The sequence below is a fragment of the Rhinatrema bivittatum genome, chromosome 5 (assembly GCF_901001135.1).
Source record: "Rhinatrema bivittatum chromosome 5, aRhiBiv1.1, whole genome shotgun sequence".
Classification (NCBI taxonomy): Eukaryota; Metazoa; Chordata; class Amphibia; order Gymnophiona; family Rhinatrematidae; genus Rhinatrema; species Rhinatrema bivittatum.
In genome coordinates, this window is record NC_042619.1 from 282170777 (window position 1) to 282196743 (window position 25967).

Sequence of the window (25967 nt, forward strand, 5' to 3'; positions counted from 1 at the left end):
CGTAATGCCCATCTCTGGTATTGAAAGCGGTTTTCCAAACATCTTCTGGGCGTATATGGATCAGATTGTAGGCTCCTCACAGGTCTAATTTAGTAAAAATAGTGGCCTCTTGGAGGCGATCAAATAGTTCGTTGATCAAGGGCAGAGGGTACTTGTCCTTGCGAGTAATGGCATTTAGGCCACAGTAGTCAAAACACTGTCATAAAGACCCATCCTTTTTGGTAATAAAAAAGAAGCCGGCGCCAGTAGGCGACGTGGAGGGACGAATAAACCCCTTAGCCAGGTTTTCACGAATATAGTCCAACATAGCTTTGGTCTCTGGTACAGAGAGAGGATAGGGCAGTTGGGAACATAATGCAAGAGCCATAGTTACATATATGTAGCTCTAATAACCCATAAAAATATCAACTTCAGGATTTTTCATTTCAGAGCAGCAAAGACTTAAAGAGGTAATTTTCAAAGCCATATACTGTACATGTATAAAAATTAGTTTTATATGCATAAATACCTGTTCTAATATTGACGTAGGCTCAGTGCAAGTAAAAGATTTACCTTAACCTGGTTTTGTGTATAAAGTCTCTTGCCAACCAATCAGCTCTTGAACCAGTTGCCAACTAAAGAGACAACAACACCGCCAGCCAGTGTCAGACACACACAGACACACATACACATACACATTGTGTCAAACACATACTGTCTTGGACACACATAGGTGCACACAGTTACATAGACAAATTTTCATATTGAAGGAACTTTATTGGCACATACACTCTGACAGCTCACACTTGTTCTTGGACAAAAACACACATACTCTCTCAGATACAAGATGCACACACTTTTTTTCCTTCTCTCTCAGACACAAACAGACTCACATACAAATTCATATACAAATTTTCCAAACATCAATAGAATATTTCAAAACAGCAAACACATCAAACAACCCTTAATAATTACAATTAATAAGAATAAAAAAAATCCCTCACTCTCCATACCTGAGAACTTTTGATTCTAGTCACCCTGAGATTATCATAAATTAGTTGGGGAGGGTGTCCACAAACATTTTCATATGCACACTCTCTCTCTTAACACACATGTTCAATCTCACTTGCACTCTTTCATATGCTTACTCACATACAAATTCTCACGTATTTACACACATGCTCACTGACTCACACAATCTCTCACAAACACATAGATACACTCATGTATCTTCCACTCTGGAATGCACAAGAGGCAGCAGCCATCTGTGAATAAGTAAAAAAATGTTTTTACTTATTGGTGGTGGATGGATCCAGGCAGGAGCCCAAAAGAATAGGGTTGGTGTGGGCTGCCCAGTGATGATCCGGCAGGTGGTTTCCCTTGGTGCGGTAAGAGGCAAGTTGGAAAGCCTGGATGCTGTGTTTTTTTGTTTTTTTGAAATTATTTATGGATTGTAGTTTGAGGATGAGGGGGGCCAGTGAAGGAGTAATGGGACGTATTCTATATATCATGAGGCAGAGGTGGGAGGTCTGCTCACTGTCTCCCACCAGGAGAGGCAGGATGGGTGTGATGGGAAGTGGTGGAAGTGTTTTCCCCCATCACAGTGATAGTGGGATGGGGTCTGAAGAGAGTAGCAGGAGCAGACCCATGGAGCTGCCACTACCACAGGGAAAATGAGGAAGCAGGAGTGAGTGGAGCATCTTGAGGGAAGATGAGGGACTGGTCACAGCAGCTCCGCAAACATGGGGCTGCTGTGATCAATGCCAACTAAGTGATTGGTCTGACCGCTTTAATGGGACATGTTCCATCTCCACCAATAATATCCAAAGTTTCATACAGAATACAACGATAAGGTAAACACTACTGTAAAACACGTTGTATGAACAATATTTCAGAATTAACATGTGTTCTTTTATGACAATAATTCACTTACTACATTATTATGGACCATCATACCACCCGTGACATGCATGCATTTGATGCCTGTATTTTCAGTCACATTGGGTCATCTTTAATCATCGGTCCTGTAAAATTTAAATGCAAGCAGTCATTTGTGCTTTTTTTTGCTTTTTTGCTTTTTTTGTGTTCAAATTAATATGTGGAAAAAGTTAAACTTTCATGCAAGTCCTGCTCAGATACCTCTACTGGCATGCATAGACAATACGCTTTGCTGCTGTCAAATGAGTCCTGCTTAAGCACTTCTATTAGCGTTTCAAAAACAATACACTTGCCTCCTTGTTTTTCCAAATATCAGCACTGCCGCGCTGTTTGTCGAGGTCCTGCTTTACCGCACGGGTGTCTCCCGTTCGTTGTATACTAGTGCCGCAGCGCTGCCGCACAGGTCGGGACTGAGCGCCGCCACACTGGATCACCGAAGTCCGACGTACGTTTCGCAGTGATTGCTGCTTCAGGGACTAGGAAGTATGCTTAGATAATACTTTTGAGAAATGCGTTTTAGATTCCACATCTGTGATATTTCTATAAGAGCAAAAAAATTTTTTATATATGCTAAATCACACAAATTTAAAAACGAGCAGTTTAAACATGTACATCCCAGGGGCTTTAAGTCTGCAGCTTGTTACTCACCCGAGCTTCACGCCATGTCCTTATTCTGGCGTCTACGTGAGTCAACCACTCTGCTCTACCTGCTTATATGTTTTTAATCATGCCTCACCTGTGTGTAGTCGGCAAACCTGTGTATGTTTGACAAACCTGGTGCGGGTTCACATGAAGTGAACCCACTCGATGTCCTTATTAAGACCATGCGGGGCCAATGACTGTAATTGAAATATCCATTTCTGTTCAGCTAGTTGAAGTCTTTTAATTCTGTTGCCTCTTCTCCAATGCTCCGCAACAAATTCCAATATAGTCCAATGAAGGTCTGAATAGACATGATTGATGTCTTTGCAATGTGAGACTAAAGGCTCATCTAATCTGCCAGTTTTTAAACAGCATTTGTGTTCTGTGAGTCTGTAGCGTATTGGGCGTTTGGTCATTCCCACATAAGTCAATGGGCACGGGCAGAAGATTGCGTATACTACATATGATGTGTTGCAATCAGATGGAGGCAAATTTTCAATTCTGCCCGTGAATGTCTGAATAGAAGAGATTGGAGCTTTTTGAGGACAGAATGCACATTTCCCATTACATGTTGCATTATCCATCACCATCGGTGGATTATACATAGTAGAGTGTACAACTCGGTCTTTAATGTTTTGACCTCTAGAGTAGGCTATTCGAATTGGATCTTGAAGTTGAGGGTGTATTTCTTGCAAGACTCTCCAGTGCTGCCAAATGGCTCTGCTGATAGCAGGAGCTGCCAGTGTGTGTCTTAGTCCCAGAGTTTGTGGGTTCGAATCCTCCCGGTTTTTAGGCAAAAATAGATAATCACGATTAGAATATAAAGCTCTGCGATAAGCTTTTTTAACACTAGAGACCGGGTATCCACGTTGTAAAAATCTGTGGGCCATATTTTGTGCTTGGTCCTTGAATTCTTTATGGTCTGTGCATATGCGTCTCAATCTCATAAATTGACCAACTGGTAAGTTCATTTTGAATGTGTGAGGATGAAAACTGTCAAACCTCAAAAGGTTATTGCGGTCATTTGGTTTGCGGTATAATGTAGTGATGATTGAATCCAACTGCCTAGTGATCAGAAGGTCAAGGTATGCAACTTGCTGAGTGTGATAATTCATAGTGAATTTTAAGCATGTATCAAGACTGTTCAACCATGTATGAAATTCCAACAGTGATGATACGGACCCTTCCCATACAACGAACACGTCGTCAATATACCTTTTCCAATATTTAAGATGGGATGTCCAAACACTGTCTTCAATGTATTGTTTTTCGAAGGCAGTGACGAATAAATTGGCCACGTCTGGGGCCATGGCTGCTCCCATTGCTGTTCCTCTGATCTGTAAATAGAATTTATGCTGGAACATAAAATAATTTTTAGTTAAGGCCAAATGTAGCAATTGAAGAATGAAAGAAGTTGGGATGCGCTGTGGTTGTGGTCTGTTGTTTAATATGGATGCAATCACAGTTAACAAATCGACCTTTCAAATTCAGATGTGACTTTAGCAAATTTATAAGACAACTCCAACAAAAAATATTCTTATCACGTACTCCGCTGGAACAACCTGTATCATCTACAACATCAGTGGTAAAACTTAAATCCAAATGGAGCCTGCCCCCACCGGGAGACCCTGTTGTTAACACTTTCCAGATGCTTGTTTTTCATGAAGTAGAAAAGATTGAAAAAAATAAATCACATGTTTTTTATAATCTGACCCGTGAGGAGTCAAAAGCCTTACATGATTTGCAAAGCCGACAGGATATCGTCATTAAACCGGCGGATAAAGGAGGGGCAGTTGTTATCATGAACACTCAATCATACTTACAAGAAGTACATCGTCAGCTTTCAAACACCGCTTTCTATTGTGAACTTGAAGAAGATCCCACAGATCAAATTTTGGCTGAGGTCAAACAAGTGGTCGATCATGGACATGAACAAGGGTATCTCACTAATCATGAACGTAACTTTCTCATTAATCAACACCCAAGGATCCCGGTTCTATATATTGTCCCTAAAATCCACAAAGATTTAGAAAATCCACCTGGAAGACCCATCGTCTCTGCAAAGGAATCGGTGCTGGAACCTATATCCATTTTTCTTGACAAAATCCTTCAGCCCTATGTTCCGCAATCACCTTCATACATCAAGGACACCTCGCATATGCAACAATTCTTGTCTACTGTCAGTTTAAATGAAAATTGCCTTTTAGTCACGATGGATATCGAATCCTTATATACTGTAATACCTCAGGACGATTTGTTAACTGTGATTGCATCCATATTAAACAACAGACCACAACCACAGCGCATCCCAACTTCTTTCATTCTTCAATTGCTACATTTGGCCTTAACTAAAAATTATTTTATGTTCCAACATAAATTCTATTTACAGATCAGAGGAACAGCAATGGGAGCAGCCATGGCCCCAGACGTGGCCAATTTATTCGTCACTGCCTTCGAAAAACAATATATTGAAGACAGTGTTTGGACATCCCATCTTAAATATTGGAAAAGGTATATTGACGACGTGTTCGTTGTGTGGGAAGGGTCCGTGTCATCACTGTTGGAATTTCATACGTGGTTGAACAATCTTGATACATGCTTAAAATTCACTATGAATTATCACACTCAGCAAGTTGCATACCTTGACCTTCTGATCACTAGGCAGTCGGATTCAATCATCACTACATTATACCGCAAACCAAATGACCGCGATAACCTTTTGAGGTTTGACAGTTTTCATCCTCACACATTCAAAATGAACTTACCAGTTGGTCAATTTATGAGATTGAGACGCATATGCACAGACCATAAAGAATTCAAGGACCAAGCACAAAATACGGCCCACAGATTTTTACAACGTGGATACCCGGTCTCTAGTGTTAAAAAAGCTTATCGCAGAGCTTTATATTCTAATCGTGATTATCTATTTTTGCCTAAAAACCAGGAGGATTCAAACCCACAAACTCTGGTACTGGCAGCTCCTGCTATCAGCAGAGCCATTCGGCAGCACTGGAGAGTCTTGCAAGAAATACACCCTCAACTTCAAGATCCAATTCGAATAGCCTACTCTAGAGGTCAAAACATTAAAGACCGAGTTGTACACTCTACTATGTATAATCCACCGATGGTGATGGATAATGCAACATGTAATGGGAAATGTGCATACTGTCCTCAAAAAGCTCCAATCTCTTCTATTCAGACATTCACGGGCAGAATTGAAAATTTGCCTCCATCTGATTGCAACACATCATATGTAGTATACGCAATCTTCTGCCCGTGCCCATTGACTTATGTGGGAATGACCAAACGCCCAATACGCTACAGACTCACAGAACACAAATGCTGTTTAAAAACTGGCAGATTAGATGAGCCTTTAGTCTCACATTGCAAAGACATCAATCATGTCTATTCAGACCTTCGTTGGACTATATTGGAATTTGTTGCGGAGCATTGGAGAAGAGGCAACAGAATTAAAAGACTTCAACAAGCCGAACAGAAATGGATATTTCAATTACAGTCATTGGCCCCGCATGGTCTTAATAAGGACATCGAGTGGGTTCACTTCATGTGAACCCGCACCAGGTTTGTCAAACATACACAGGTTTGCCGACTACACACAGGTGAGCCATGATTAAAAACATATAAGCAGGTAGAGCAGAGTGGTTGACTCACGTAGACGCCAGAATAAGGACATGGCGTGAAGCTCGGGTGAGTAACAAGCTGCAGACTTAAAGCCCCTGGGATGTACATGTTTAAACTGCTCGTTTTTAAATTTGTGTGATTTAGCATATATAAAAAAAATGTTGTTCTTATAGAAATATCACAGATGTGGAATCTAAAACGCATTTCTCAAAAGTATTATCTAAGCATACTTCCTAGTCCCTGAAGCAGCAATCACTGCGAAACGTACGTCGGACTTCGGTGATCCAGCGCGGCGGCGCTCAGTCCCGACCTGTGCGGCAGCGCCGCGGCACTAGTATACAACGAACGGGAGACACCCGTGCGGTAAAGCAGGACCTCGACAAACAGCGCGGCAGCGCTGATATTTGGAAAAACAAGGAGGCAAGTGTATTGTTTTTGAAACGCTAATAGAAGTGCTTAAGCAGGACTCATTTGACAGCAGCAAAGCGTATTGTCTATGCATGCCAGTAGAGGTATCTGAGCAGGACTTGCATGAAAGTTTAACTTTTTCCACATATTAATTTGAACACAAAAAAAGCAAAAAAGCAAAAAAAAGCACAAATGACTGCTTGCATTTAAATTTTACAGGACCGATGATTAAAGATGACCCAATGTGACTGAAAATACAGGCATCAAATGCATGCATGTCACGGGTGGTATGATGGTCCATAATAATGTAGTAAGTGAATTATTGTCATAAAAGAACACATGTTAATTCTGAAATATTGTTCATACAACGTGTTTTACAGTAGTGTTTACCTTATCGTTGTATTCTGTATGAAACTTTGGATATTATTGGTGGAGATGGAACATGTCCCATTAAAGCGGTCAGACCAATCACTTAGTTGGCATTGATCACAGCAGCCCCATGTTTGCGGAGCTGCTGTGACCAGTCCCTCATCTTCCCTCAAGATGCTCCACTCACTCCTGCTTCCTCATTTTCCCTGTGGTAGTGGCAGCTCCATGGGTCTGCTCCTGCTACTCTCTTCAGACCCCATCCCACTATCACTGTGATGGGGGAAAACACTTCCACCACTTCCCATCACACCCATCCTGCCTCTCCTGGTGGGAGACAGTGAGCAGACCTCCCACCATGAAGTACTCTTGGAATTACATCCATGTTCCCAAAGCCTAAGGGGCCTGCCTCTTAGTGCGCCCCTTCGTGCTCCCCTTCAAGCTTCCCTATCCACTACCTTCTGCCACCTCCGTTCATCCTCCTGAGCCTCAGGAATCCCGCCAACGAAGCAAACCAGCAACAGTGACGATGCAGTAACACACAGAATAGATTTTCAATATCATAGCACCCTGACTCAGAGCCATCTCCGGACAACCTTTCTCAGACTACGCACCCAGAGAAGCACGATGCTTACCTACCCTATCCCCGTTTTACATCTCCGCCATCATTCTCATAGTAAGCCACTACAATTTCCCCTGAGCCATACCTCCAGATCTCTCATTCCGATCATGACCTCCCCCCTCACTCAGCTATTAGGGCTCACGATCTTCTCTCTAACCCTCTTCAATGCTCAGTCACTGACAAAGAAAACGCACATCCTCTGCGGCTATCTCCTGGACTCAAACCCAGACATCTGCGCCATCACGTAGACCTGGCTAAAAAGCTCTGACATTGCCTTGATAAATCAATTACCTTCTCACCTATATGACATCTTCTCAATTCCCAGACAAAAAAAACGAGGAGGCGGCCTTCTTCTAGCCTCCAAAAAAGCACTTGGCCTCACCTCACAACCAGTTAAGACCTCCACCAAACTTGAACTAGGCCTATTCAAATCTAAACAACTTCAAATTCTATTAGTATACGCTCCTCCAGGTCTACTCGACGCGGACACCTCCCCACTCATCGAAATCATAGCGAAATATATGAACACAGACTCACCAGCTATGATTCTGGGGGACTTCAACCTCCACGTAGATGCCAACCCACCCTCCCACAATTGCGAAACCTTCCTCACCACTCTCAGAGCCATGGGCTTTGAATAAATCATAGACAAACCTACCCACAAAGCAGGACATACACTTGACCTCATCTTCATAAACTCCAGCCTGTCTTACTCCATCCCCCCCGACTGCACCCCCAGTTCCCTGGTCGGACCACTCACTGGTTTCTGCTACCCTTGCAACCAACGAACTTCATAACCTCTCACAGCCTCAGCCTTCTATCCACTTCAGGAAATCATGCGCATCCAACATTCTCAAGGAACACCTTTCCAAAGAACTCACTAATTTGGACATAACCAACCCCAACTCAGCACTTCTATCCTGGCACAATATCATAGAGGCAATTGCCAATAAACTATGCCCCCCCGGCGTTCAAAATAATCAACCCATCGCTACAGAGAAAACAACCCTGGTTCTCACCCGAACTTAAACAATTGAAACAAGACCTCAGACACAAAGAAGGCAAATGGCGCAAGACCCCTAGCACTGCGACATTTTCGGAGTACAAAAATACCCTTTACCTCTACAGGAGATCCATCCTACGGACAAAAAGAGATTTTTACACCAAGAGAATTCACGACCTCCAATTCGATGCCAAAGCCTTGTTTTCCTACGTTTCCCAGCTCACAAAAACTATCACACCGGCTATCCCAGACGAGCATGCACAAATCAAAGCGAACGAGCTCGCATCCTTTTTTCAGAAAAAAATCTCTAACACTCTAGCACTCCTTCCCACCAACTTAACTTACCCTCCCCTAACTCCTGTCTCCATTACTCACTCTGGAACCATCATTGACTCTTTTGACCTTACTTCCCCCGTGGAGATCGAGTCTTTACTTAAGAAACTGAAACCATCCAGCCACCCGTCAGACCACATCCCTACAAAACTATTGTTACTTATTCCTGACGCCATCTCCAAACCTCTGACCAACATCATAAACTGCTCCTTAATTCAAGGAATCTATCCAGATAGACTGAATACTGCATCCCTCAAACCACTGCTAAAGAAACCCAACTTAGACATAAGAGATCTCTCCAATTTCCGCCCCATTTCTAACCTCTCTTTTATTGCTAAACTCACTGAGAAACTGGTTAATACTCAACTCTCAGATTATCTGGAGGAACACAAAATACTTTACCCATCCCAATACAGCTTCCGTAGATCCTTCAGCACGGAAACTCTACTCATCTCTCTCTCTGATCACATCATCATGGGCCTAGACAAAGGACAATCATTCCTACTAGCTCTTCTAGACATCTCTGTGGCATTCGATACCGTGAACTACTCTATTCATCTAAACCGCCTCTCAGACATCGGCCTTTCAGGAACAGCCTACAGATGGTTTGAATCCTTCCTCAGCAACAGAAGCTTCAAGGTCAAAATTAACAATAAAGAATCTCCCAGCATCAATTCTTCGTAAGGTGTACCCCAAGGCTCCTCACTGTCACCTACCCTCTTCAATATTTACCTTCTTCTCCTCTGCCAACTGCTAACTAACCTAAAATTAACACACTATCTCTACGCGGACGATGTACAGATTCTGATCCCAATCATAGAATCCCTCTCAAAAACACTCATTTTCTGGGAAAACTGCCTCCAATTCATCACCCGTCTCCTTACCAGTCTGAACCTGGTCCTTAATGCTTCCAAGACTGAACTCCTCCTCATCTCTACCAACCACTCTGACCCACCACCATTGACCCCCCTACATCCCGATCACCCATGTAAGAGACCTCAGAGTAATCCTCGACCACCGTCTGAATCTTAAGAAATCCATTAACAACACAACCAAAGACTGTTTTTATAAACTACAAGTTCTGAAAAGACTCAAACCCCTCCTCCACTTCCATGACTTCAGGACGGTCCTCCAAACCACACTTTTTGCCAAGATAGACTATTGCAATGCTCTCCTCCTGGGTCTTCCCTCCTCCACCACCAGACCATTACAGATGCTCCAGAACTCGGCAGCCAGAATACTGACCAACTCTAGCCAAGTAGCTCATATCATTCCTATCCTCCGGAACCTACACTGGCTTCCAATAAACTTCAGAATTCTACACAAGTCTCTCACCATTATCCATAAATCCATCCATAAATGGCTTCAGCTCGACCTTCAGACCCCTCTCAAGCTTCACACCTCCACTAGACCCATCAGAGAAGCATACAAAGGAACCCTGCAAGTCCCCCCAACAAAAGCCACACTTCACATAGCCACTAAAGAACGTGCATTCTCAACAGTGGGACCTGCCATATGGAATGCCATGCCCTCGGACCTCAGACTAGAACCCTGCCTCCTAACATTTCGGAAAAAACTCAAGACTTGGCTATTCCTTCAAGCATTCCCATAATCTCAGAAACCTCAAAATGCCACCTAGCCATACCTAGCTATACCCAGTCATACTCAAACAGTCCGGCATCCCCTGCCAGTCTAGTTGCTAGTTAGCTTGTCTATCCTTTGCTTTCTGGCTACCTCAGCCTCCCAAGTTCTACCCCCTTGTTTAATGTTTAACTTTGCTTCTCGTAAAATGGTTTGTTTTTAAAGTTAAAGTTGTTTTACCCCTTGTTCTGTGTAAACCGATGTGATATGACATTTGTCATGAAGGTCGGTATAGAAAAGAGTTAAATAAATAAATAAATGTTCTGTTCCACCGATTAATAAAAGAGTGGACACTACATATCTTGTCCAATATGTTCCTGGTTACCAAAAGTCACAGCTCCTGCATCAATCGGTAGTAGTTGAGTCGGCTCAAAAGAAATCCAAAAGAGTGTGACCTCATTCCTCTACTCCACCAGGGAAGGATCATAGATTCCTGGACTCTTTAGGGAGAAAGGTATTCCAAGGAGCTATGCTAAACTCCAGGATAACGTCTTACCAACTCTATATGACGCAATACCAAAGGAATCTATGGAAGCAGATGCAGGAACTCACTGAATCCCTACCTCAACAGTACCAGGATGCAGCTCAAGCTATCATACATAAGGGACTTGAAGCTGGAAAGCATGAGGTCTGGGCTGCCTATGACAGCTTCGAAACATCTTCACGAGTGGCAGCTTCAGGAATCAGTGCACGTCGTTGGGCCTGGCTTAAAGCCTCTGACCTCAGGCCTGAGGTACAAGATAAGCTGGTGGATTTGCCCTGCGTAAGTGACAACCTGTTTGGGTCAAAAGTCTAGGATGCAGTGGCCTAACTAAAAGAACACACAGAGACATTTCACCAATTATCGGCGGTCCCGCAAGACTCTTCCTCATCAATGTCTCGCCGTCCACCAAGGAAAGACACCAGGAAACCATTCTACAGGCAAAGGCGGTATTATCCACCGGCATCCAGAGGTAGATCTTCTCGTCCACAGCAAAGATCTCAACCCAGACAGCCTAGAACTGCTAGGCCTCAACTGCCACTGCATACGGGACCGACTGCAGGTTTTTGAGGCCACCACCAGAGAGCAAAGCCATCTCCACAATCCCAAACCAAACTTACCAGTTGGAGGTCGAGTTTCCTCCTTCTACAATCATTGGTTACAGATAACAACAGACAAATGGGTACTCTCAATAATATCACGAGGTTACCAACTCAATTTCCTCTCAATTCCAAGAGACTCTCCTCCAAAACTTCTTTCGCTAAATGAAAATCACATAATTCATCTGCAAGCAGAATTATCCACCCTTCTGAGAGCCAAAGCCATAGAACCGGTGCCCTGGACTCAGCAGGGTAGAGGATTCTACTCCCATTATTCCCGTATTCCAAAGAAAACAGGAGGCCTACATCCCATCCTCGACCTCAGAAATCTCAACAAATTTCTAAGGAAAGAAAAGTTCAGGATGGTTTCTCTAGGCACCATGCTTCCCCTTTTTCAAACAGGAGATTGGCTTTGTTCTCTGGATCTACAAGACGTTTACGCTCACATTCCAATATTCCCTCCTCATCGCAAGTATCTGCGTTTCCTGGTGGGTCAACAGCATTTCCAGTATAGAGTACTACCATTCGGACTTCTCAGCTCCCAGAGTGTTCACGAAATGCCTGGCAGTAGTAGCAGCAGCACACTTACACAAGGAAAGTGTACACATTTTCCCCTACCTAGACAACTGGCTCATCAGACGTCAATCTCAACAAGGAACTCTGGCTTCTCTCAGACAAACAATTACTCTGCTTCACTCGATGGGTTTTCTCATCAATTACCAAAAGTCCCATCTCATACCATCTCACCTACTTCATCAGAGCAGAATTGAACACCATCCTTTCAAGAGCTTTCCTACCTGAGGATCGGGCAGAAACACTCTCCCTATTGGCAAACTCGCTACACTCGCAGAAACAAGCGACAGCTCATCAATTTCTCACTTTTCTAGGCCACATAGCCTCCATGGTTCATGTCACTCCTATGGCCAGACTAGCCATGAGAATAACCCAATAGACATTAAGGTCACAATGGATACAAGCCATTCAACCACTGTCGTCTCCCATTCAAGTAACCCAACAACTACATTCATCTCTCCTTTGGTGGATCAACAGAGACAACTTGCGCAAGGGCCTACCCTTCCAACAACCAGTCCCACAGATAACTTTAACTACGGATGCATCCACCTTAGGTTGGGGAGCTCACATAGGCAATCTCCAAACCCAAGGTACTTGGACAAAACTCGAAGCAACATTTCAAATCAATTTCCTGGAACTTTGAGCTATACGTTATGCTCTGCATGCATTCAAGGACTGCCTTTCACACAAGACTGTTCTGATTCAACGGACAATACAGTAGCCATGTGGTACCTGAACAAACAGGGAGGTACGGGCTTGTATCTCCTTTGTCAAGAAGCAGCACAGATTTGGGACTGGGCCCCTGACACATTCTATGTTTCTCTGGGCCACTTATCTAGCAGGCATCCACAACATAGTTGCAGATCGCCTCAGTCGTCAGTTCCAACCTCACGAGTGATCCCTGGATCCCTTAGTAGCGACCAGGATTTTTCAACGTTGGGGACAACCAACAATAGACCTCTTTGCATCACACCTGAATACAAGTTCTGCTCTCTGCACAAACAGAAACACCAGCCAGCCAAGGACGCCTTTGCTCACCCTTGGACCTCAGGTCTTCTATACGCGTATCCTCCGATACCGCTCATAACCAAAACTCTAGTGAAGCTACAACAGGACAAGGGGTCCATTATACTAATAGCCCCACATTGGCCACTACAAATGTGGTTTCCCATACTTCTCGGCCTCTCAATCTCAGAGCCAATTCGCCTGGGTGTGGCTCCCACTCTCATAACTCAAGATCAGGGCAGGTTGCACCATCTCAACCTTCAATCCCTATATCTGACAGCCTGGATATTGAAAGCTTGATCTTACAACCACTCAATCTTTCAACTAATGTCTCTCAAGTGCTTATAGCTTCACGTAAACCTTCCACGCGAAAAAACTATTCTTCAAAATGGAAAAGATTTACTTTGTGGTGCACACAAAAGGACTTTGACCCTTTCTCCTGCCCCACACCTTCTTTGCTAGACTACTTATACCATCTTTCATACTCTGGTCTCCAGACCTCATCTGTACGAGTACATTTAAGTGCAATCTTGGCTTACCATAACAAGATGGGAGATGCACCAATATCCATACAACCTCTTGTCAGTAGATTTATGAGAGGTTAACTCACCTTTAACCTCCAATATGACCACCAATCACAGAATGGGACCTGAATCTGGTGTTAACAAGGCTCATGCATTCTCCTTTTGAACCCATGAATTCCTGTGATGTTAAATTTCTCTCATGGAAGACTATCTTCCTCATAGCCATTACATCGGCTAGAAGGGTTAGTGAGTTACAAGCAGTTGTCACGTACTCACCCTATACAAAACTCCTACATGACAGAGTGGTTCTTCGCACACATCCAAAATTCCTCCCCAAGGTAGTCACTGAATTCCAATTGAACCAATCCATAGTTTTGCCCACATTCTTCCCAAGGCCTCACTCTCACCAAGGTGAAAGGACTTTACATACCTTGGACTGTAAATGTGAGCTAGCATATTACTTAGACTGCACTGCAGTCCACAAGAAATCCACTCAACTCTTTGTTTCTTTTGATCCAAACAAACCGGGTAATCCAGTGGGCAAACACACTCTCTCCAACTGGCTAGCAGATTGTATAGAGTTCTGTTATGAAAAAGCAGGCCTTCCTCTCCAAGGGCAAGTAAAGGCGCATTCAGTAAGAGCAATGTTAACCTCAGTAGCACACTATCGTTCAGTGCCAATTCTTGACATATGTAAAGTGGCAACATGTAGTTCTCTTCACAGCTTTGCAGCTCATTACTATTTGGACAAAGAAGAACAAAATGATTCAGCCTATGGACAATCTGTCTTTAAAAACTTGTTTCCAGTATAATCTCAACTCCTTCTACATCCAACCGGCTGTGATTTTTGGCTGCCTCATTTCTACCAACAATACTACAATGTTGCTTCTCTACAAAATGACTCAGCCTATAGCTTGCTAATCACCCATATGTGAGGACTAGCATCCTGCTTGTCCTGGGATAAAGCAAAATTGCTTACCTTGTAATAGGTGTTATCCTAGGACGCAGGATGTAGTCCTCATGAAACCCAACCGCCACCTCATGGAGTTGGGTCTGATACGTTTTATTATTTTATTTTTGCTAAAGCTTATTGCTACATACGAGACTGAAGTGAGACCACTGTGGCTGAGAATATCATGGCATGCTGGGCATGCTCAGTGGGCTCAGTGTGCCAGTCAAAAGTTTCTAGAAACTTTGACAGAAAGTTTTCCGTTATAGGGCTCCGTTAGTGACGTCACCCATATGTGAGGACTACATCCTGCTGTCCTGGGATAACAGCTATTACAAGGTAAGCAATTTTGCTTTATACAATCTTTTCCTCAATCTGTGCAGGAAGGTCTAACACCATCCAGGGGAGGTTCTACTCTGCAGGGCTTGGGAAAATAGAATCCCCAAGTGGACAGGGTATACTTTTTGATGGGCATAACACCCCTTCCAACTGGTGAAAAATACTAATTACTGTCTTTATACAGAGAGATAAATTATCTCTTTCCCCAGGGGTTTGGAAGTACCGGATAGGTGTCTTCAGAGATGAATAGACTTGTCCTTACTCACTGTTAGATGACATATTGGACTTCTTTGTTTCTTGTATAGTCCTTTTACTTTCTTTGTTCTAGATCCCTGATAAAAGGGATCTCCTGATGCATGCTGCTCTCTATGCCTTTGTCAGGAAGGAAGGACTGCCAGAACTTCCTCCTGGATCTTGAAATCAATTCTTTACCAAAACTGAAAATAACATTGGAGTGTATCCCTGCTGCAGGTCACTGGCACCCCCTTCCTCATGGAGGCTATGGAGGGCAGTTCTTCTGAAAGCTACACAGCCCCAGACACAGGGTTCCCCATTCCCTGGGCCCAGTAAGTGTATAGGCTTTTGCAAGGCTCCTACCTCTTAAAATAGTAAATACAAAAAAATGTACCCAGAGGGAAAAAATCCAGACCAGCCAAGGAGTAGACTGGAAAGGAAAAACCGCTCCCGACCCTGGTCAGGACCACCAAGCAGGGCTTGTCTAGCTCCATTTACTGGGTCTGTAAATTATTTCTTTATTTTTATATACCGACATTCATTGGAGGATATCACATCGGTTCACATTATAACTAGTGGAATAGTAAGACTAAGATGTCTTATCATTGATACATTGTAACATTGTAACATTATAACATGGTAACATGTAACATGATAACAGCGACATGGTAACATTATAACAGGCACAAAAAATTGTTTGGGATTGTGACTGGATATCTTGTTTTTTCAGCACTACTTCAGACATATAATATATCACTTGTTAAGACTTGAAGTTCGTCAGCAAACTTGTGCGACTGGTTTTTATTGAAAATATATAAAAAAAGAACAAAACATAAGTGTTACTAAATAAAAGCAAAGTGACCCTGTTAATACTGACTCTAGGATTAAGGGTCCAACAAAACTTGATGGCAGTTGGGTGTGCTATAAATAATACCAGTTTAACCATAGCTTATATTTTGTTAACATTATAACAGGGACATGAAAACATAATGGTATTATATAGCATTATATAGCAGAGTAACATTATAGCAGGGGCATAATAACATTGTGGAATTTTAACAGTGGTGAAATGGTTAAGAGTTGGTAGGCTTTTGGAATAACCAGGTTTTCAGGTTTTTTTGATTGACTGGGGAGAGGGCTCCATTCTTAGTTGATATGGTGATTTAGTTTGAGGGTTGGTAGGCTTTTTAGAATAACCAGGTTTTCAGGTTTTGTTTTTGAATGACTGGGTAGAGGGCTCCAGTCTTAGTTGAGTGGGCAGCTTGTTCCATAGGGAGGGACCCGCTACTGAGATGGCGCATTCTCTGTGGTAGAGAGGTGAGCTAGTTTTGTGTGAGGGATGGAAAGCAGACCAATGTTTTGGGACTGAAGATTTCTCTGGGAGCAAAGGATAGACTCCTATCTATCTCCTTAACTTGTGAAAACCAAAAGGGATTACCACCTGAACAGTAGCCAGGGAGCTGCTATAAAGGCTCACCAGGGGGATGGTCATTCCAGACCCCACAGAAGGAGAGGCTGTATTTGAATGGAACCGCCACATCCACTAACCTCATCTAGCTGACACCTGGTAGCGTGACAGTAGTGTCTGTTACATCAGGGAAACAAAAGGACTTATCTGGAAATGCAGAGCTTTGGCAAGGAGTTGAACTGGCCCTTTAACCTGGGACTCACTTGCCACTGCAAGTTCCGGTGGAGAAAAGTAAAGAGGTGGTCATAGCAGAAATGGGCCTAGGCTTTAGACAGGGACTAGGTTTTAGCACCAGGATTCAGTCTCAGGACAAGGTTCAGGACCTGGACTAGGCCTAGACCTTGGTGCCGGGTCCTGGACCAGGCATAGCGCTTGTTTCTGGGAACCAGCATCAGGACCAGGCCACAGACCTGGCCTAGGTCTTGGCTGTAGGACCTGGCCTTGGCATTGGGTCGCAGACAGAACCTAAACCTTGGCCCCAGGACAGGCTCTGGAACTGACTGTGGGAGAGCAATGGGAAATTTTATTGGTTTTTCTTTCATTTCAGTTTGAAAACAAGGAAAAGCAATAGGAACTGTTGTTGACATTTCTTATTTAATTTTGAATCAATGTACATCCCTAGATTGTTCAAATAACTCTGTTCTTTTACATTTTTGGAATCTGCCTTGAAACTAAGTTTAGGAAAAGGTGGAATATCATAAGAACATAAGATTGCCATACTGGGTCAGACCAAAGGATTTGGTGAGAGAGGTAATGGTGGTGGGGCCACTTGGCAACAGTGATCATAACATGATCAAATTAAAACTAATAACTGGAAGGGGGACAATAAGTAAATCTGCAGCTCTATCACTAAACTTTCAAAAGGGAAACTTTGATAAAATGAGGAAAATAGTTAGAAAAAAACTGAAAGGTGCAGCTGCAAAGGTTAAAAGTGTTCAACAGGCATGGACATTGTTTAAAAATACAATCCTAGAGGCGCAGTCCATATGTATTCCACACATTAAGAAAGGTGGAAGGAAGGCAAAACAATTACCATCATGGTTAAAAGGTGAGGTGAAAGAGGCTATTTTAGCCAAAAAAAATCCTTCAAAAATTGGAAGAAGGTTTAGCCAAAAAAAATCCTTCAAAAATTGGAAGAAGGATCCATCTGAAGAAAATAGGTTAAAACATAAGCATTATCAAGTTAAGTGTAAAATATTGATAAGGCAGGTGAAGAGAGAATTTGAAATGAAGTTGGCCATAGAGGCAAAAACTCATAATAAAAACTTTTTAAAATATATCCAAAGCAAGAAAGCTGTGAGGGAGTCGTTTGGACCATTAGATGACCGAGGGGGTTAAAGGGGCTCTTAGGGGAGATAAGGCCATTGCAGAAAAACTAAATGAATTCTTTGCTTCTGTGTTTACTAATGAGGATGTTGGGGAGATACCAGTTCCGGAGATGGTTTTCAGGGGTGATGAGTCAGACAAACTGAATGAAATCACTGTGAACCTGGAAGATGTAGTAGGCCAGATTGACAAACTAAAGAGTAGCAAATTACCTGGACCAGATGGAATGCATCCTAGGGTATGGAAGGAACTAAAAAAATGAAATTTCTGATCTATTAGTTAACATTTGTAACCTATCATTAAAATCATCCATTGTACCTGAAGACTGAAGGGTGGTCAATATAACCCCAATATTTAAAAAAGGCTCCAGGGGTGATCCAGATAACTATAGACCAGTGAGCCTGACTTCAGTGCCGGGAAAAATAGTGGAAACTATTCTCAAGATCAAAATCATAAAGCATATAGAAAGACATGGTTTAATGGAACTCAGTCAACATGGATTTACCCAAGGGAAGTCTTGCCTAACAAATCTGCTTCATTTTTTTGAAGGGTTTAATAAACATGGGATAGGGGTGATGTCCTTTCGTGGATTACAAACTGGCAAAAGACAGGAAACAGAGAGTAGGATTAAATGGACAAATTTCTCAGTGGAAGGGAGTGGGCAGTGGAGTGCCTCAGGGATCTGTATTGGGACCCTTACTTTTCAATATATTTATAAGTGATCAGGAAAGAAATACGACAACTGAGGTTATCAAATTTGCAGATGATACAAAATTGTTCAGAGTAGTTAAATCACAAGCAGATTGTGATACATTGCAGGAAGACCTTGTGAGACTGGAAAATTGGGCATCAAAATGGCAGATGAAATTTAATGTGGATAAGTGCAAGGTGATGCATATAGGGAAAAATAACCCATGCTATAGTTACACAATGTTAGGTTCCACATTAGGTGCTACTACCCAAGAAAGAGATCTAGGCGTCATAGTTGATAACACATTGAAATCATCGGTTCAGTGTGCTGCAGCAGTCAAAAAAGCAAACAGAATGTTGGGAATTATTAGAAAGGGAATGGTGAATAAAACGGAAAATGTCACAATGCCTCTGTGTCGCTTCATGGTGAGCCCGCACCTTGAATACTGTGTACAATTCTGATTGCCGCATCTCAAAAATGATATAATTGTGATGGAGAAGGTACAGAGAAGGGCTACCAAAATGATAAGGGGAATGGAACAGCTCCCCTATGAGGAAAGACTAAAGAGGTTAGGACTTTTCAGCTTGGAGAAAAGACGGCTGAGGGGGAATATGATAGAGGTGTTTAAAATCATGAGAGGTCTAGAATGGGTAGATGTGAATCGGTTATTTACTCTTTCAGATAATAGAAAGACCAGGGAGCACACCATGAAGTTAGCATGTGGCACATTTAAAACTAATCGGAAAAAGTTCTTTTTACTCAACGCACAATTAAACTCTGGAATATGTTGCCAGAGGATGTGGTTAGTGCAGTTAGTATAGCTGTGTTTAAAAAAGGACTGGATTAGTTCTTGGAGGAGAAGTCCATTACCTGCTATTAATTAAGTTGACTTAGAAAATAGCCACTGCTGTTACTAGCAACGGTAACATGGAATAGACTTAGTTTTTGGGTACTTGCCAGGTTCTTAAGGCCTGTATTCGCCACTGTTGGAAACAGGATGCTGGGCTTGATGGACCCTTGGTCTGACCCAGTTTGGCATGTTCTTAGGTAACATGTGGATAAAGGTGAATAGGTAGATATAGTGTATTTGGATTTTCAGAAGGCGTTTGACAAAGTCCCTCATGAGAGGCTTCTAAGAAAACTAAAAAGTCATGGGATAGGAGGCAATGTCCTTTCGTGGATTACAAACTGGTTAAAAGACAGGAAACAGAGAGTAGGATTAAATGGTCAATTTTCTCAGTGGAAAAGGGTAAAAGGCATCCAAATGGCAGATGAAATTTAATGTGGACAAGTGCAAGGTGTTGCATGATGCGTCCGTCGGTCTCAGACGGCTTCGACCTCTGTGCCTCACCTTTCTTCCTTCTCTCTCCACAAGCCTTGGGAAGATGGCTGCTGCCACATCATCATGCCACTCTCTCCGGTGTCCCTGGAACAGCTACAGCGATGGTGTTCACCAATTTTCTCATGAGGGCCTCCTAGGGTGCGCGCGTGCATGCCACCCAGTCTTTATTCACTTCATGCCGGGAACCTCGGGGGCGGCCCCCTTCGAGTGACATCATGCCATCTGGTTATTTAGCCTGCCCTTCGTTTGCTAACAAACTGAGTTAACAAGGATTGGACTTGCCTCCAGTCCAAGCTACTCTACTGCTTCCTTGCTGCCGCTGGAAGTTCTCTCTGCCCTCCGGGGCCATTCACCTCTAACCTGGGTACCCGCTCCTTGGGGGCCCTATGCTTTCTTTCAGGTGCCTATCTGGGATACTGGGTACTCACTCCTCCAGGGCCTGCTCGCCCTGTCTTGGTGCCTGCAATCCAACTACTTCTGCCTGCCAGGATCTTCATCAAATACAGCTATCTATTCAGTGAGTAAACTAACTGTCAGCTTGTCTCACCTTCAGCTTCAGTGCTGCGAGTCTACATCCGGGATTCTTTCTTCTACCCAGCGCAGCCTACCATCATTGGAGTGTGGGACGGGTCTCCTCTGCCGAGGACCCCTGGACTACTCTACTGGGTTACCTCACTGCTGCCACCCCTGGGCAGTACCACCAAGCTGTATAATAAATATGAATTCTCTGTGTCTGCGTATATAGAACCTAGCCTAATATTGCGGTTCCTCATGGGTCTCCTCCCCGTGAGAGGGTCATCACCTCAGTACCCAAGAATCCACTCAAACACCTCAAAACCATAACATTGTATATAGGGAAAAATAACCTTTGCTGTAGTTACACGATGTTAGGTTCCATATTAGGAGCTACCACCCAGGAAAAAGATCTAGGCATCATAGTGGATAATACTTTAAAATGATCAGCTCAGTGTGCTGCAGCAGTCAAAAAAGCAAATAAAATGTTAGGAATTATTAGGAAGGGAATGGTTAATAAAACGGAAAATGTCATAATGCCTCTATATCGCTCCATGGTGAGACCGCACCTTGAATACTGTGTACAATTCTGGTTGCCGCATCTGAAAAAAGATATAGTTGTGATGGAGAAGATACAGAGAAGGGCAACCAAAATGATAAAGGGGATGGAACAGCTCCCCTATAAGGAAAAGCTGAAGAGGTTAGGGCTGTTCATCTTGGAGAAGAGACGGCTGAGGGGGGATATGATAGAGGTCTTTAAGATCATGAGAGGTCTTGAACGAGTAGATGTGAATTGGTTATTTACACTTTCGAATAATAGAAGGACTAGGGGGCATTCCATGAAGTTAGCAAGTAGCACATTTAAGACTAATCAGAGAGAATTCTTTTTCACTCAACACCCAATAAAGCTCTGGAATTTGTTGCCAGAGAATGTGGTTAGTGCAGTTAGTGTAGCTGGGTTCAAAAAAGGTTTGGATAAGTTCTTGGAGGAGAAGTCCATTAACGGCTGTTAATCAAGTTTACTTAGGGAATAGCCACTGCTATTAATTGCATCAGTAGCATGGGATCTTCTTAGTGTTTGGGTAGTTGCCAGGTTCTTGTGGCCTGGTTTGGCCTCTGTTGGGAACAGGATTCTGGGCTTGATGGACCCTTGGTCTGACCCAGCATGGCAATTTCTTATGTTCTTATGTTCATTAAGCCCAGTATTCTATTTCTAACAATGGCCAATCCTGGTCACAAGTACCTGGTAGGATTCCATACTCCTTATCCCAAGGATAAGCAGTGGATTTTTGGAGCTCCACCTTAATATTAGTATAAGGATTTTTTCTCCAGGAACTTGTCCAAACCTTTTTTAAAAGCAGCTACACCATCAGCTTTCATCTCATCCTATGGCAACGAATTTAAGAACGTAATTGTGCATTGAGTTTTAAATGTACAACTTAGTAACTTCATTGTGTGTCCCCTAATCTTTGTACATTTTAAAATTAGTAAAGCACCAATTTATGTTTATTCATTCTACTTCACTCATTATTTTATAGATCTCTATCATATCTACCCCTCAGCCATCTTTTTCAAAACTGAAGAGTCCTATCCTCTTTAGCCTTTCCTCATAGGGCAATTGTTCCATCCCCTTTATCATTGTGGTCACCCTTCTTTGTACCTTTTCTAATTCTGCTATATCTTTCTTTGAGATATGGAGACCAGAACTGCACATAATACTCAAGATGAGGTTGCACCATGGAGCGATACAGAGGCATTATGATATTCTCTATTTTATTTTCCATTCATTTTCTAATAATTCTTAAAATTCTATTTGCTTTCTTGACTGCTGCGCACTCTAAGCAGAAGATTTCAATGTATTATCAATAGAGATGTGAATCGTGTCCTCGATCGTCTTAACGATCGATTTCGGCTGGGAGGGGGAGGGAATCGTATTGTTGCCGTTTGGGGGGGTAAAATATCGTGATATATCGTTAAAATCGTTAAAACCCGCTAAAACCCACCCCCGACCCTTTAAATTAAATCCCCCACCCTCCCGAACCCCCCCCCCCCCCAATGACTTAAATTACCTGGTGGTCCAGCGGCGGTCCGGAACGGCAGCGGTCCGGAACGGGCTCCTGCTACTGAATCTTGTTGTCTTTGGCCGGCGCCATTTTCCAAAATGGCGCCGAAAAATGGCGGCGGCCATAGACCAACAGGATTCTACGGCAGGAGGTCCTTCCGGACCCCTGCTGGACTTTTGGCAAGTCTTGTGGGGGTCAGGAGGCCCCCCCAAGCTGGCCAAAAGTTCCTGGAGGTCCAGCGGGGGTCAGGGAGCGATTTCCCGCCGCGAATCGTTTTCCGTACGGAAAATGGCGCCGGCAGGAGATCGACGCCAGGAGGTCGTTCAGCGAGGCGCCGGAACCCTCGCTGAACGACCTCCTGCAGTCGATCTCCTGCCGGCGCCATTTTCCGTACGGAAAACGATTTGTGGCGGGAAATCGCTCCCTGACCCCCGCTGGACCTCCAGGAACTTTTGGCCAGCTTGGGGGGGCCTCCTGACCCCCACAAGACTTGCCAAAAGTCCAGCGGGGGTCCGGAAGGACCTCCTGCCGTAGAATCCTGTTGGTCTATGGCCGCCGCCATTTTTCGGCGCCATTTTGGAAAATGGCGCCGGCCGAAGACAACAAGATTCAGTAGCAGGAGCCCGTTCCGGACCGCTGCCGTTCCGGACCCCCAGGTAATTTAAGTCATTTGGGGGGGATTGAAGGAGGTAGGATTTGGCAAGGAAATGTTTAAGTTATTTGGGGGGGGGTTCGGGAGGGTGGGGGATTTAATTTAAAGGGTCGGGGGTGGGTTTTAGCGGGTTTTAGTGTGCCGGCTCACGATTCTAACGATTTATAACGATAAATCGTTAGAATCTCTATTGTATTGTGTTCCATAACGGTTTAAGATGATATTAAAATTATCGGACGATAATTTTAATCGTCCTAAAACGATTCACATCCCTAATTATCAATAATGACATTTAGATCCTTTTCCTGAATGGTGACTCTTAATGTGCTATAATTTAGGCTACTCTTCCATAAGTGCATCCTTTTGCACTTGTCATTTTCCATTTGCATGCATCATCTCCCAGTTTTACAAGGTCGTCTTGCAGTTTCTCATATTCCTCTTATGGTTTAACAACTGAATAATTTTGTATCAACTGCAAATTTGATCACCTCACTCATTGTTCCCATTTCCAGGTAGTTTATAAATATGTTGAAAAGCAGTGGTCCCAAACAGATCCCTTGGGCACTGCAGTATTCACCTTTCTTCATTGAGAAAATTTACCATTTAGCCTTACTCTGTTTTCTATCTTTTAACTAGTTCCTAATCCACAGTAAGACACTGCCCCCTTTCCCATGACTTTTTAATTTCCTAAGAAGTCTCTCATAGGGGACTTGGTCAAATGTTTTCTAGAAATCCAGATACACTGTATCAACTGGCTCAACTTTATCCACATGTTTATTTACACCCTTAAAACAATGTAACAGATTGGTGAGGCAAGATTTCCCATGGCTAAATCCATGTTGGCTTTGTCCCATTAAACTATGCCTATTTATACAGTTATGTTCAGTAATTTTGTTCTTTATGATAGCTGATAATCTAATTGTCCAAATGACTCCTTGGCATGCTTTTTACTTTGAATATACCTGAAAAAGGGTTTTATTATGAATTTTCCCTTCCTCAGCTAGCTTTTCAAAGTCTCTATTTGCCTTCCTTATCAATGCTTTTCATCTATCTTGTCAGTGTTTATGCTTTTTCCTGGGTTGTTTTTTTTCATTCAGATCCTTTTTCCATTTCTTGAAAGATGTTATTTTAGCTATTATAGCCTCTTTCACCTACCCTTTAACCATACTCTTAGTTGTTTAGCCTTCCTTCCTTGTTATGTAATGCATGGAATATATCTGGTCAGGGCTTCCAAGATGGCATTTTTAAACAATGTCCATGGCTGATATAAACTCTTAACCTTTGCAGCTGCTCCTTTCAATTTTTTCCTAACCATTTTCCTCATTTTATCATAGTCACACTTTTTGAAATTTAAATGCTATTGCTGTAGATTTCTTTAGCAACCTTCCTCCAGTTATTATGACAAATTTGATCGTGTTGTGATCACTATTGCCAAGTTGCTCCAACACCGTTACTTCTCGCACCAAATCATGTGTTCTACCAAGGACTAGGTCTAAAATAGTTTCCTCTCTTGTTTTTTCTTGTACTAGCTGCTCCATGAAACAGTTGTTTGTTTAATCTAGGAATGTTACCTCTCTAGAATGTCTTGATATGACATTCCCCCAATGAAATGCCTATAAATATATAATAAATAAATAAATAAGCCTATTCTATATCGATTTCACTGGCACCCAGTAGCAAACAGTCTAAAATTTAAAACTCTCTGCTTTGTCTTCAAATGCTTGAATAAAGAGGCTCCTGAATATCTCTCCAAACTTCTCGCCCCTTACATGACCTCATGGGAACTCCAATTCTCTCAAATGACTCTTCTTTCCTTTCTTCCACTGACTACCACCAGATTGTCCTGTACAAGACTCTGCACTTTCAGCTGTTATGTACCAAAAATTTGGAACAAAGTACCACTAACCCTACATCTGAAGCCATGCTACCTTACGTTCAGGAAAAAGCCAAGGCCTAGCTTTTCAGCCTGGTCTTCCCATGAGATCCACATCTTCCAGGCCCAGCTACCTGAACTCCCATCAAGGGAGCTGGGTTTCTATGTTATATACAATGCCCAAGATCCAAAACTCCTCAAGCTTGGGTAACCCACTGCGATGTGGTTAGTGCAGTTAGTGTAGCTGGGTTCAAAAAAGGTTTGGATAAGTTCTTGGAGGAGAAGTCCATTAACAGCTATTAATCAAGTTTAGTTAGGGAATAGCCACTGCTATTAATTGCATCAGTAGCATGGGATCTTCTTAGTGTTTGGGTAATTTCCAGGTTCTTGTGGCCTGGTTTGGCCTCTGTTGGAAACAGGGTGCTGGGCTTGATGGACCCTTGGTCTGACCCAGCATGGCAAGTTCTTATGTTCTTATAAACAATAACCTATCTCAAAACAAAAAAAACAGAGAACATTGAATGAACTCTAATCACATAAGAAGTGGGTGGATGGGAGGGAAAATACACAAGAGGAATAAGGGATGGTGCTTAGAAGTATGTGCACAAGTAAAAATGTTAATAAGCAAAGTATACACATACATCATTCAGTGCTACAAAATACCTGCCTCTGCCCATAATTTCACATGTTGTAGTTCTTGGGTGCATACATTTTATATGCATAGGTTTATAAAATAAATGTTAAACTATATGGATCCCCTG

The 25967-nt window shown here is 42.8% G+C and overlaps 1 protein-coding gene across 1 annotated transcript in view; it reads left to right on the top strand.

Annotated features, from left to right (window-relative positions):
• Positions 1 to 25967, top strand: part of LOC115092431 (disintegrin and metalloproteinase domain-containing protein 9-like) — a 489095-nt gene that overhangs the window by 403446 nt on the left and 59682 nt on the right. The gene's annotated exons all lie outside the window — the stretch shown is intronic.